The following is a 12,654-nucleotide window of genomic DNA, read 5'->3' as shown; positions in this document are numbered from 1 at the left end:
CAACAGTTCAAGATGCTTGTCAGCTGAGTTCAGGTTTGCATCTGAGTGAAGGGCTGGGAATCTGGGTTAAAGAAGACAACATGTAGGGTCCGCAGTAAATGGTAGGCGAATCATTAGTGAAAGGATGGCCTATTTTAATGCAGTGTGCTGAGAGAAGGGGAGAGTGATGTCTAGGGATGGTGGGCACTGAGGAGTGCTTGGCCAGGGAATGGGGACAGTGCCAGAGGGAGGCTTCAGAAGCATGTGGCTACCTGAGATGGAAGTGATACATGGCAGAAACTAGCAGGGAGATGCTGGTGGGCATGGTAGGCTGGGTTGGCCCATGGAGACAAGGGATGAAATTGCAGAACGAGTTGGGTATACATGGAACTACATGTTGTGTGGTTCTGCTGGGGTATGAAGGACCAGGGAGGGTAGTGTGGGGAGTGAGAACAGCTGGGGCCAGAGGTAGACAGCAGTTCCCATCTAGGGTCATAATCTGCCATGTTGGAAACTATCTCATTCTCAGGAAGGTATCAAAGGGATGTAGAGGCATGAGGAAACTATGCTTGTGAATCAGGAGGATTGCAGGAGCCACCTTGTGAAGAGAAGCTGGAGAGAAGTGACTGTCCACATCCACAGAGAGAGGATGCAAGACTGGGCCCCACAGGGAGGCTAAGGGGGAAGCTGCACGTTTAGGTTAGACAGTCACCTATTAGCATGCTGCCTGTGTGTCTCATGATACATGCCTCAACCTGTGACCACTCCACTAAAGCCTAGACTTTAAGCTGGCCTGTGTTTCCAAGTCTTTCTTTAGATAGGGTGGAAGTCCCCACATCTTTGAGATGCAGGACAAGCTGCTTTTGAGGAAAATTTGTAGCCCCAAATGTGTTCATTATTAGTGAAGATGGTGCTTCCTGCCCTTTAAAAGGGTTGATATTAAGAATTCATCTTAAGAAATTAGAATAGGAACTACTGAATCAATACAAATAAAAGTGGGGTAGTATTGAAGACAAAAACAATGGGGCTGGAGAGATGGTTTAGCAGTTAAGGCACTTGCCTGCAAAGCCAAAGGATCTCAGTTCAATTCCCCAGGACCCACGTAAGCCAGATGTACAAGGTGGTGCATGCATCTGGAGTTTGTTTGCAGTGGTTGGAGGCCCTGGCATGCCCATTATCTCTCTCTCTCCTTCTTTCAAATAAATAAATAAATGAATAATATTTTAAAAAAGACAAATGAAATAAAAACCAAAATAGGGGCTGGAGAGATTGTCTAGTGGTTAAGGCCCTTGCCTACAAAGCCTAAGGAACCAGGTTTGACTCCCTAGTACCCACGTAATGCCAGATGCACAAAGTGTTGCATGTGTCTGGAGCTCATTTGCAGTGGCTAAAGGGCCCTGGAACACCCATTCTCTCCATCTCTTTTCTCTCTATCTCTCTCTGTTTGCAAGTAAGTAAATAAAAATGCATCTTTAAAAAAAATCACCAAAGTATATTACAGAAAACAAGTAGGCACAAAAGATTGTACTTTGAAAATGACTGATCAAATATATTTTTTTTTATTTGTTTTGCGTGCCTATTAAGGGGAGGGAGAGATATTAATGAGAGCGAAAACAGAAATAGGGTTAATTAATTGCCTCAGCAAGATCACTGGGAGTAAATTACAAACACAGTACTTGAGAGTCAAGAGCCTCCAGAGTTCTTCCTGCACTCATAACAGACAGACTCCTGCTTCATCCCCCATTCCTTTGGGCCCGAGGGACCAGTGCCATTTTGTTAATCTCATTCTCCTTCTCATCCTGAAAGTTAATTTTATTTTTTATAATTATTAGTGACTCGTCATACTTATTGAGCTTTGCTTCTGTGTTAGACACTGGTAATTATTTTAATGCCTCCCTCAATCGAGCCAGGTGATTCTAGGACTTCTTTGGCTCTATTTGAAAGGTAGAAGTATTGAATTTAGCAGAATGGGTTACTTTGGCTTGGGCTCCCATAGTTTTCAAGAAGGAAGGTCCCATCTACATGGGGACAGCCTGCTTTCTGGGCTGACATATCCCTACACAGCTTGACTGACACTTCCTCCTGCATGAGGCATTCTCTGTCCTGTTCACAAGTCTCAAATGTACAAGTGGTGCACCAGGCTGCCTATCTGGGCCCTGGCATTGCCATGGCATTCTAGTCATGACCTGTCTGTCCCCTTAGAGGCCCCACACGGTGGAGTCATGGCAGTGGCCTTCATCTGTAGTTTCCCTTTTGATGAATTCAGTTACTTGCTGTAGACTGGTTCTTTGTGCATCCAGTTTGTTTTTGTTTTTTTGAGGTAGGATTCACTATGTGGTCTCAGGGTAGCCTCGAACTCTTGGAGATCCTCCTTCCTCTGCCTCCTGAGTGCTGGGGTTGAAGGTGTGCTCCACCAAGCCCTGTTTCGTCAGTTTTAAATTGCACACTGCTCTGAGTCACGTGATGAAATCTTGCACTGTCTCACTGATATCACGTCAGGGCATTGCCCCTCCCTCTGCGCAGTGTGTACGCGTGGCATATGCTCCTCACCTGTGAGTCCCTTGGTAGCTGTCGTGGTTATTGGATGGGCCGCTGTGGGATTTCAGGGCATGCGTACAAGCCACTCTTGTGCCCCGTGCTGTGTGCTTACACACCTCATTTCATCTCATCACATAGACACCACCACGAGAAGGATGAATACGCGTCGACAAGACATTTTCAGAGGGCGAAAGAAAGACCACCTTCCTATAACTTTGAATACTGGAGTTACACTTTACACTTTAGTATCATTATCATTATGATCCCCTAATTTATAAATTGGACTTGGTCATCAGAAAAACAGTACATACGGGCTCAGTCCCACTGGCGATTTCAGCTATCCGCTGGGGATACCCACACTCGGAACGTGTGCCCCCAGAATAGGGTCCATGCGCATTCGCTTTCCTTTTCTTTACAATGAGGAATTGGGTGGGACCCGTATTTCCAACACCCTGTCACATCTTTCTTGGCGAATACTGTGTATTCAGGCCTCATCCCTAGCTTGGGCAGCAGGGCTTTGGCATCAATCAGGCACGCGCGTCCCAGCACAGAGCCCGCACTCACTGGGATGCGGCTGCTGCGGCTCCCTCTGGATGAGCGCAGCAGCACGTGAGACCTGACGGTGGGAATCACGCCGCCGCGGACGCTTCGGGCAGTGGAAGTGTCTCTCCCACCGCCCAGGCCTTCTCTGTTATGGCTTCTGTTACCCGCCCTCCCCGCCCCCCAACGCGCACAGGGCTAAAGAGAACTATATTCTGTTCTGGAACACAAGTCCTGGATGCTCTGACCTCACATCTAAGCTCGGGTCGTCCACTGCTTCCAATCCAGATTGCACCCCCAGGGTGTGAACACCCAGCCCCGAGGGCTGGGCCTGGCAATAGGCAGTAAGGTAATTTGGTTACATGGTACATGCGCATGTATATGTACGAATACACGGATGTTCAACCTTGTTGACGTGAAACTGCGGAGCTGCTTTCAAAAGAGTCTATAATAATTTATGTTCCCACTTTCAACATGTTGGAGTCCCAACAGCCCCCTAACCCTGCTGGCACTGGGTATTATCAGTTTGGTTGTTTAATTTATTGAAGCACCTAGGACTGGACTTAGAACTTCGCTTATGATAGGCAGGCGCTTTACCACTGAGCTACATTTTATTTATTTGGTTGCTTACTTTACTTAGTGTGTTTGCATGTGGTATGCATGCATGCGTGTACATGTGTGCAGGTGTGTGTGTTTTGGAGGCCAGAGGTCGATATTACATGCCTCTCTTTGTGACTTGCCTTATTTATTAAGACAAGGTCTCTCACTGAGCCCAGAGCCCACTGATTTGGATAGTCTGTAACCAGCTGGCCCAGGGATCTGTCTGTGCCCACCTTGGAGTGCTGGGATCACCAGCATGCAGGCCACACCTGGAACTTATGTGGGTTCTGGGGATCTAAACCCAGGTTTCCAGGCTTATCCAGCAAGCACTTCAGTTACTGGTACAGCTCCCCAGCCTGGGCTCACTATTTTAAACTTGAGCTATTTCAGCAGGTGTGAAGCACTATCTCTGTTGATTTGTTTTGTTTCCCTAATGACTAATGATGCACATCTTTTCACTTTTAAAAATATTTTATTTATTTCCTTATGAGAGAGAAAGAGACAGACAGAGACAAAGAAAGAAGGGGCATGCTGGGGCCTCTAGCCACTGCATACCAGACACACTTGCCATGCCCCCTGTGCATCTGGCTTATGTGGGTCCTGGGGAATCGAGCCCAGGTCCTTAGGGTTCGCAAGTAAATGCCTAACTGCTAAGCCATTTCCTCAATCCCATCCTTTCACTTTTTTTTTTTTTTTTGCATCTGTGTATCTGAGGTGAAGTGTCTGTTCAAGTAATTTTCCCATTTGAGAATTGTGTTTGGTTTCAAGTTTTGACAATATATATAATTCCATATCAGACATGTGCTTCAAAAAATAAAAAAGCATTTTAAAAATAAAGGTTCAGACATGTTTCATAAATACATTCAGACCCTTCATATCTGTGAGTTCCATATCTGCAGCTAACTTTGGACTGAAAATAATAGGGAAAATTACATTTGTAGTGAACTTGTACAGGCTTTTTAAAAACCCTTGCTATTTCCTATCGCAATAACACAATCAACCTCCCTGTAGTATATATGCTCTATAAGATACTGTAGTATATATGCTCTATAAGATACTGCAGATAACCTAGAGGTGACCTACAGCACATGGGAAGAGATGCCTATGTGATAGAAATAATCGTTATTTAAGAGCTTGGAACCTCTTTGGATCTTTGGTATCTATAAGGGATCTTGGAACCAATACTCCAGGGTCACAGGGCTACAACTCTATTTCCATCTGAATACCTTCAAGCCATCTAAGTGGTTAAAGCTGACTCAGAGGAAAGTTCTAGGATGGTGAGTTAAAGTGTGACTTTATTGGGGGGTATGAATTGAAACTGAAGAGATGGGCATGGATACAATTATGCTAGGTAAAAGGATAGTCTTGCAAAAAGAGATGGCTTAGGACCGACATTTGGCATTTCTCTCTGCACCATGAGGCTCTATGTGGTGAAGGCACGGATATGCGTTACTACAGTTAGGGTCCAGAATGTCTCCCAAAGGCTTGTGTGTTGAAGGCTTGGTCCACATCATGGTACAACCAGAAGGTAGGGCAGTCTTTAAAGATAGGACCTCATGGGAGGCCTAATGGGGAAACTGAAAGTATATTCTTTTTAAAAAATGTTTTATTTTATTTATTTATTTGAGAGAGAGAGAGAGAGAGAGGGAGGGAGAGAAAGAAGCAGATAGAGAGAAAGAGAGAATGGGCATGCCAAGGCCTCCAGCCACTGTAAACAAACTCTAGATACATGCATCTCCTGTGCATCTGGCTAACATAGGTCCTATGGAATCAAACCTGGGTCCTTTAGCTTTGCAGGAAAACACTTTAACTGCTAAGCCATTTTCCCAGCCCTGGAAGCATATTCTTAAGATGGTAGGATGCTGGCCTCTTTTTCTCCTTTTCAAATCCCAGCCATGAGAGAAACATTTTGATTTACCATGTGTTCCCACTGTGATGCATTGCCTCATTACATACCCCAAAGCAGTGGGGCCAGTTGACCATGGACCAAGACAATATTGTGAGCCAAAATAAACCTTCCCTCTTTTTAAGTTGACTATCCCAGGTATTTTGTTATAGTAACAGAAAGCTGATAAACATACTTATTCTTCTAGGGGTCACTGTCTAAGTCTTCCCATAACCTCACTCACTAGAAATGGGAGAATATAAGCTTAATTCACAGCAGAGACTTTGATATAGAAAAAAAAAAAAACAAAAAAAACTGGGCTCTGTCCCAGGGGAAGTCATGTTCACTTTTTTTTTTTTTTTCTTCTGAAGTTCTCTGGGCTTCTATGTAGCTTTCTGCTCAAACTGACTCACAGACTCTCAAGGTTTCTTTCCCTTCGTGGATGGAACCGTCCTCCTGTTTCCCAACAAGCAAAGAAAGCAGCAGCACTCCAGATGGCCAAAGGCATCGCCCAGCTCTGCAGACATAGGAGCTTTTGTCCTTTGTGGTTTGCATGCACCCTGGGCCAAGGGCACCCCAGAACAGTCTTACACATCGCCCACCTGAAACAGCTGCTCCACGTGATGCCATCAGGAGAAGCCGCCGTGGTCTTGTGGTGTTTCAAGTGCAAGGTTACGGAGTAAGCATGATGAGGGAACAATGCCTCCTCATCATTTTCAACCTTTCTGGATAATGCCTCTGTACATCAGCCAGAGATTTTTATTTTAAAATCAATTGTTCTTATTATACTCCTTGGAAAAAAAAAAAAAAACACGAATGAGAAACTAGGAAGAAAAAAGTGAATCCCAGAGTTTAATAAACACAAAGGGCTTGGGGTAGGGTAGGGTGTGGGAACACAGTCATGCCCAGCCCAGACTGCTATTGTCCTGGAGGATGGGGTTAGCAGTGAAAACCCCAAGTGGTTGCTATGAAGGAGGAACTTCTCATGCTACAAAAATGTACCAGACATATGTGGGCAAAGCAACTGTCTTCTGTTACCCTCAGGCGTTCTGAAAGCTTCCATCCCAAGCCCAAGGAAGATGGGGACCTCAGCCCGTGGAGGAGGTTTTAAGTGAGAGAGATCCGATATCAGATCCAAGCTTGGCCACTTACTAGTTGTGTGGTTTGGGGAGGACTACCTGTTGTCCCCGGTGTAGAACAGAGGGGACAGCACCTACTGCTTAGAGGTTTGAGGACCATGAATGCTGTGTGTACAGTAAGCAGATGTAGTTCCAGTATGGGTTGGGGGCCGTGTGGCTTTGGGCATCTCTAGCACAGCCAGGGAACATGGGGTGCTGAGGCTGTGAGGCTGGGAACCTGCAGGATCCACGTGAAGCTAGCAGGTGCAGTAGGAGCTGTGGTCTCCGCTCAGAAGCTGGCTGTTCTTCAGCTGCCTTGGGCAATTATAGGACTCCATCATAGTCTTGGAGAGATGGGTTACTCAGACATGGTTCTAAGGTGTAATACTTGGTTCTGTCAAGCTACAATACACACAGAGAACATGCATGCACTCATCCACACACCACACACGCCACTCTTGTCTGTCTCCTGCTACTCTCTAGGGCTTTCTTATTTGTGATCTGTGTCTTTTAAAACTGTTTTGTTTATTTGATAGAGAGTGAGCCAAAAAGGGAGAGAGAGAGAGACAGAGAGATACAGAGAGAGAGAGGATAGGCATGCTAGGGCCTCCAGCCACTGCAAATGAACTCCAGATGCATGCGCCACTTTGTGCAACTGGCTTTACGTGGGTACTGGGGAATCAAACTTGGGTCCTTAGGCTTTGCAGGCAAATACTTTAACCACCAAGTCATCTCTCCAGTCCCTGATCTGTTTCTTTGTTTTCTTAAATTTTTTTTTGAAGTAGTGTCTGCCTAGAGCCCAGGCTGACCTGGAATTCACTACATAGTTCCTGGTTGGCCTCGAACTCACGGCTATCTGCCTAACTCAGCCTGTCGAGTGCTGAGATTAAAGACACGTGCCACCATGCCCAGCTTTAATCTCTGTCTTAACTGAGCCAAAAGCAGAAGACTCGAAGCAGGGAGGAAGGATGCAGAAAGAGCTGTTTCTTCTTTCTCACAAAATATTATTCAATCAGGTTTGAGCTGTTGGTCACTTTCTTTTATGGCCACTTTCATTCCCCGTCTGGCATGTGGAGGTGAGAATGAGAGCAGACTTGGAGTAGGGAGTAAGTGCTGTGGGGGATGTGAGAATTGGCAAGGACATCTGAGACCTACCTAGGACAGTGCCAAGGCTCCCATAAGCACATTTATCTGTGGTGTTTATATTACTCACCTGTGAGCAGTGGAGGGCATCTTCTCGGGGTGTCATTATCGTGTTCTATCTGGACAGTGTCCCCTGGCATCAGGTGGGGAGCTGCTTTGTGGTTAAGCTGCAAGCCTAGAACAGCCTTTCTTGTTCCATTTTAGAACTTGCTTCTGGAATTTATACCATCCCAAAGCTCCAGACTCCATCAGGAAGCAAGTTCATATGTTTAAAAGACATTTATGCCCAACATGCCATCTCACTAGATGAGGCAGACATTGTTGTATTACTGACACAATAGATCTGTGGCCCTTATTGGCCTTCTACTTTCAGTGTTAAGAATGACGCCCACTTTCCTAGAGTCTCTTGCAGACTATGGGATCTATGGATCTACTCTTTGACAATGGAGAAATGTATGAAGAAGTTTCTGAGCAAAGCATGTGTCTCTAAAAATAAGATGTGTGGGGCTGGAGAGATAGCTCAACTGGTAGAGTGCTTTCTCTGCAAGCATTAGTAACTGAGTTCAGATCCTTGTACCCATGTAAAAGCACGGTGTGGTACATGCATCAGGAATCCCAGTGTCTTGGAGGAGGAGACAGGAGGATCCCCAGCGCTTAACTGTTGCTTGGCTAGCAGATTCACTGGGCTCCAGGTCCAGTGAGAGACCCTGCCTTGAAAATAAGGTGCAGAGTGATTGAGAAGATGCTTGACCTTGATCTCTGACCTCCATACGCTTGCACACACATGCACATGTACACACATGTGTGCCCACACACACTGAAACACAGACATGTACACACAAAAAAGAGACATGAGGAGAGAAAGACTTTTTTTTTTTTTTTTAGCATGAACATGGATGTTTGTGTGAACATGGACTGCCTAGAGTCACAGTAGTCATTTTGGGATCAAGAGGAGAAAGGCCTTAAGGAAAGTGACAATCATGAAAGAGTAGAGGGAAAGAGGGGGTGACCCTTGATGACACCGTTGATTCGCTGTATGGACCCCAGAATGCTCCTGCTTCCACAACTTATGGCCTTAGTCCATTTTCTGTTGCCATAACTGAATGCTACAAACTACTTATTTATAAAGAAAAGAAATTTTCTACAGTTAGGGAGGCTGGGAAGCCCAAAGTAAAGGGGGCACATTGTGTGTGTGTGTGTGTGTGTGTGTGTGTGTGTGTGTTATATGCATGTTTTGTGTGCGGTCATGAGTACCCTGTGCACATACATATAGAGGTCGGAGGAGAATATAGAGTGTCCTCCTCCATTGCTCTTCTCCTTTGTTTCCTCCAGATGCAGTCTCTTGCTGAGCCTGGAGCTGCCATTTTTAGTCAGACTGGCCAACCAGTGAGCCCCAGCGACTCTCCTGTCTCTGCTTACTTTAGGACTGTTGAGTATGTCTCCCCACCCCACCCGCCCACTGACTTGTTATGTGGAAGCTGCTGACTGCACTCAGGTTCTCAGGCTTGCTTGGTGTCGCATTTACCTTCCTGTTGCTGGGACAAAACACCGGCTAGAAGCAGCGCATAGAAGGAAAGGCTTTACTTCCTGCTTACAGTGTTCAGGGGAGGTTTCATCATGGCAGGAAAAGCACGGCAGGAGCAGACAGCTGGGTACCACATCTCCACACCAGCATGGAGAAAGTAGAGACAGAGAGAGCAAGCTAAGCTTGACAAGCAGGGCTGGGCTGTGGCCACAAGTCCTTCTCTTCTGCCAGCCAGCCCACCCACATGCCTCTTCCAGCAAGGCTCCACCTCCCAAGGGCTTCACCCGCGGGGGTTTAAGTGTGAGGCTTAATCACAAATACGTGAGGCTATGGGAGACATTTTACTTTCAAATCACCGTACACTTGTCGAGCCCAGTGGCAGAAGGTACATCTCATGAGAGTCTGCCTGCTGATGAAGACCTTGCAGAGTCTCAAGGCAGTGCAGGGCATGGCATGGTAAGAATGTCCTTGCTCAGCTCTCTCTCTCTTTTTCAAAAAATATTTTATGTGTTTATTTGAGAGAGAGAGAGAGAGAGAATAGGTGTGCTAGGGCCTCTAGCTACTGAAAATGAACTCCAGACTCACGTGCCACTTTGTGCAGCTGGCTTATGTGGGTCCTGGGGGATGGAACCTGGGTCCTTCGGCTTTGCTAAGCTATCTCTCCAGCCCTCTTTCTTTCTTTTTATATAAATGCACAATCCCACTGGACTAGAGGCTCCGCCTTTATGGCCTCATTTAATCTCAAACACCTCCCACAGGTTTCTCCCTCCAATGCCATAGTTGGATTTAGTTTCCACTTTTTTAACTCACTGTGATGATGTGATTTCAATGTGAGTTTTGATGATTAATTCCCTTCTTGGTTAATTTCTATTAGGTGTTCTGTTCCACACAGCCAAAAGCACTACCATGGTTATATTCATTCTCCCAGTTGCCACCTCAGTGTGATGCTGGGAAAGGGAAACTTGGGCAATCCTTCTGGCACTTTCGTGCAGTCAAGCAGGGACTGGCAAGACTTGCAGTGAGTTGGGGACTGATTGGAAACAGCCTTGAGGGTGAGGCTGGAGCTCATTTCTTGCTGAGACTAGAGTGGGTTCAATCATACAGGCCCAAGGACCTACAAAGTCACTCTTTGTGTACTGAGTAGGTGGTTACAGCTTTGTTCTCTTACAAAGTGCCCAGGGAGCCACTGTGATCCTGTGCTCACCTGGAAGGTGGTACTTGAGCTTTAGATCACCTGTGAAATTCCACTGGTCTGAGTCAGCAGGATGGCTGGCTCTTCTTGGCTCAAGTCTCAGCCAGGATGAGGTTGTAGTTGGCAAGGTTCAGAACCAACACAGAACCTGAGGGAAGTCTGAGACGGCTCAGCTGGGGTGTGGCTTGACACTGTTGGCTAAATTTTGATCTCTGCGTTTTGAATTTTTTATGCTGCCTGCATCTTGCCCCCACGTGGCTATGAAAAGTTGCCTGTTCTGTACTTCGTCTGCCAGGGCTCAACTTATAGCCTGGTGCAGGACAGGTGCCCCAGGTGCCCTCATGGTGAGGCAGGGCCCTTCAGAGCCCATGTATCAAGTGGAGAGCATCCTTTGGAATCACAGAGCATCAGAACTGAAGATGCTGAGGCCAGTGAGGAGTCAACGACTTTCTAAATTCACCAGCTGACTAGTGGAAGAGCCTACTTAGGACCCATACTCTGGCATCCAATTTAGTGTACCGTATGTGACACTAAATATTACTCTGGTCCATTCACAAGGTTCCCCAAATATGGAAAAAATATATTCACAAAAGCTGGGGCTGAAGATACGTATTCAACCCAGTTTCTTGACTGCCCTGACATGCGTCATCCTCTAAGACTGGGACTCAAGTCATTAGGAGAAAATGATACCAGAGCGTGGCATTTCTCAGGCGGAGCTACAAGAGGCCTTCAGGTTTTGATGAGTTCATCATTTATAGGACCAATTTTTATATGATGATGGTGAGTCCAGTTTGGTGTGGCACGGATAAACAATCTGCCTCCAGCAGGTTTTAAAGAGTCAGACATTACTTATGGTGCTTCATCCAAAGCGGTGCAAGCCTTGCGATTAATTCTGTGGGTGATTTTCATTTTCAAAACCACTGCCCAGGGGACTTGTGAAATCTTCCCTGTTGGAGCGGTTTACAGGGTAAAATAATTCAAGAGCCAATGCCATCCTTTGTGCTTTGTAGATCATCCACATGAAAATTTAAGGACCAGTGAAGCAGACTGTGTTTATCAGGGGAAGACTGGGGCCCGCAACGTGGAGCCTCATGTTAAAGGTCCGCAGGGGTCAGGCCAGATGCTCAGTCACTAGAATAACTTACTGCAGTGTGCCTTGAATACACGTGGCTCACATCTGCCTGGATGCCATGTGTGTGTATATGCCTCTGTACAGGTGCACTGCATGACAGCCTTGCCCACCAAGTCACTCAGAGCTGGGCTACTGTGTAGTGAGGTAGAGAGTGCATGGATTGTAGATTTGGGAAAATCTGGACTCTGGTTCTAGCCACCAGCTAGTTGTCTAGAGCTAATGTCTCTCCTCTTCTAGGGCTCAGTTATGTGTGACCGCAGCAAATTTTCAGTAAAGACTGAATAAGATCATGAAACAGAGCATAGCCCATTAGGCCTTTTTGAACATCAACATCCTCCTCCTCCTTCTCTCTCCCTCTCTCTTTGCTTTCAAACAATCTATAATGCTGAAGAGATTTGGTTCTAGCTCCCAGCCAGAGCATGAAAAGTTCCCCAGTCTGGCTGTGGGGATGACCCAGCAGACAAGATGCAGAGACTCGGGCTCCCTCCCTGCCCTGCTCACCCCTTAAGCAGCGTCTCAGCACACAGCAATCACATTGCTCTTTCCCCCAAAGGGAGCCTGACTTCAGAGACCTTTTTAGGTATCCGGTATCAGGGTAATGATAGTAATAGCTTCCATTTATTGCATTTTCACCATGTTCCAAGCTACCGTTAAGCATTTTATGTGTCTTCCTTCCACAGGCCTCTGTACGAGGTGGGAACGGGAGTCCTCTCCATCACAGCCAAGGATGGCAGGCCTGAGGAAGCCAAGTCGCTTACCCAGAGTCCCATGTCCAGGAAGAGTTGGAGTCGAGTTTGAACCCTGAAACAGAGCTCACTTCTAAATTATAGGCATTGGTAAAATATATATTACAGATCTACCTCTCCATTCATGGGGCATGAATACATAGATTATAACTGTTGTCAATAAGGCCCTGGTGTTGATAATGGACGTTATAAGATTTCAATTATAAACGAAATCCAAATAGGTATCAGATGGTGTATATCCCCCTGATTTTATAAG

At 46.1% G+C, this 12,654-nt stretch overlaps 1 long non-coding RNA gene across 1 annotated transcript in view; it reads left to right on the top strand.

Annotated features, from left to right (window-relative positions):
- The window catches only part of LOC123459268, a 79,288-nt gene extending 66,844 nt beyond the window's left edge, over positions 1-12,444 (top strand). The window contains exon 3 of the long non-coding RNA XR_006636168.1: positions 12,333-12,444. This is a non-coding gene — a long non-coding RNA (uncharacterized LOC123459268). The remainder of the gene's footprint in view (positions 1-12,332) is intronic.
- The last annotated feature ends 210 nt before the right edge of the window (positions 12,445-12,654 follow it).

Source organism: Jaculus jaculus, chromosome 3 (genome assembly GCF_020740685.1).
Source record: "Jaculus jaculus isolate mJacJac1 chromosome 3, mJacJac1.mat.Y.cur, whole genome shotgun sequence".
NCBI lineage: Eukaryota > Metazoa > Chordata > Mammalia > Rodentia > Dipodidae > Jaculus > Jaculus jaculus.
This window is presented reverse-complemented; position numbering and strand designations above follow the sequence as displayed.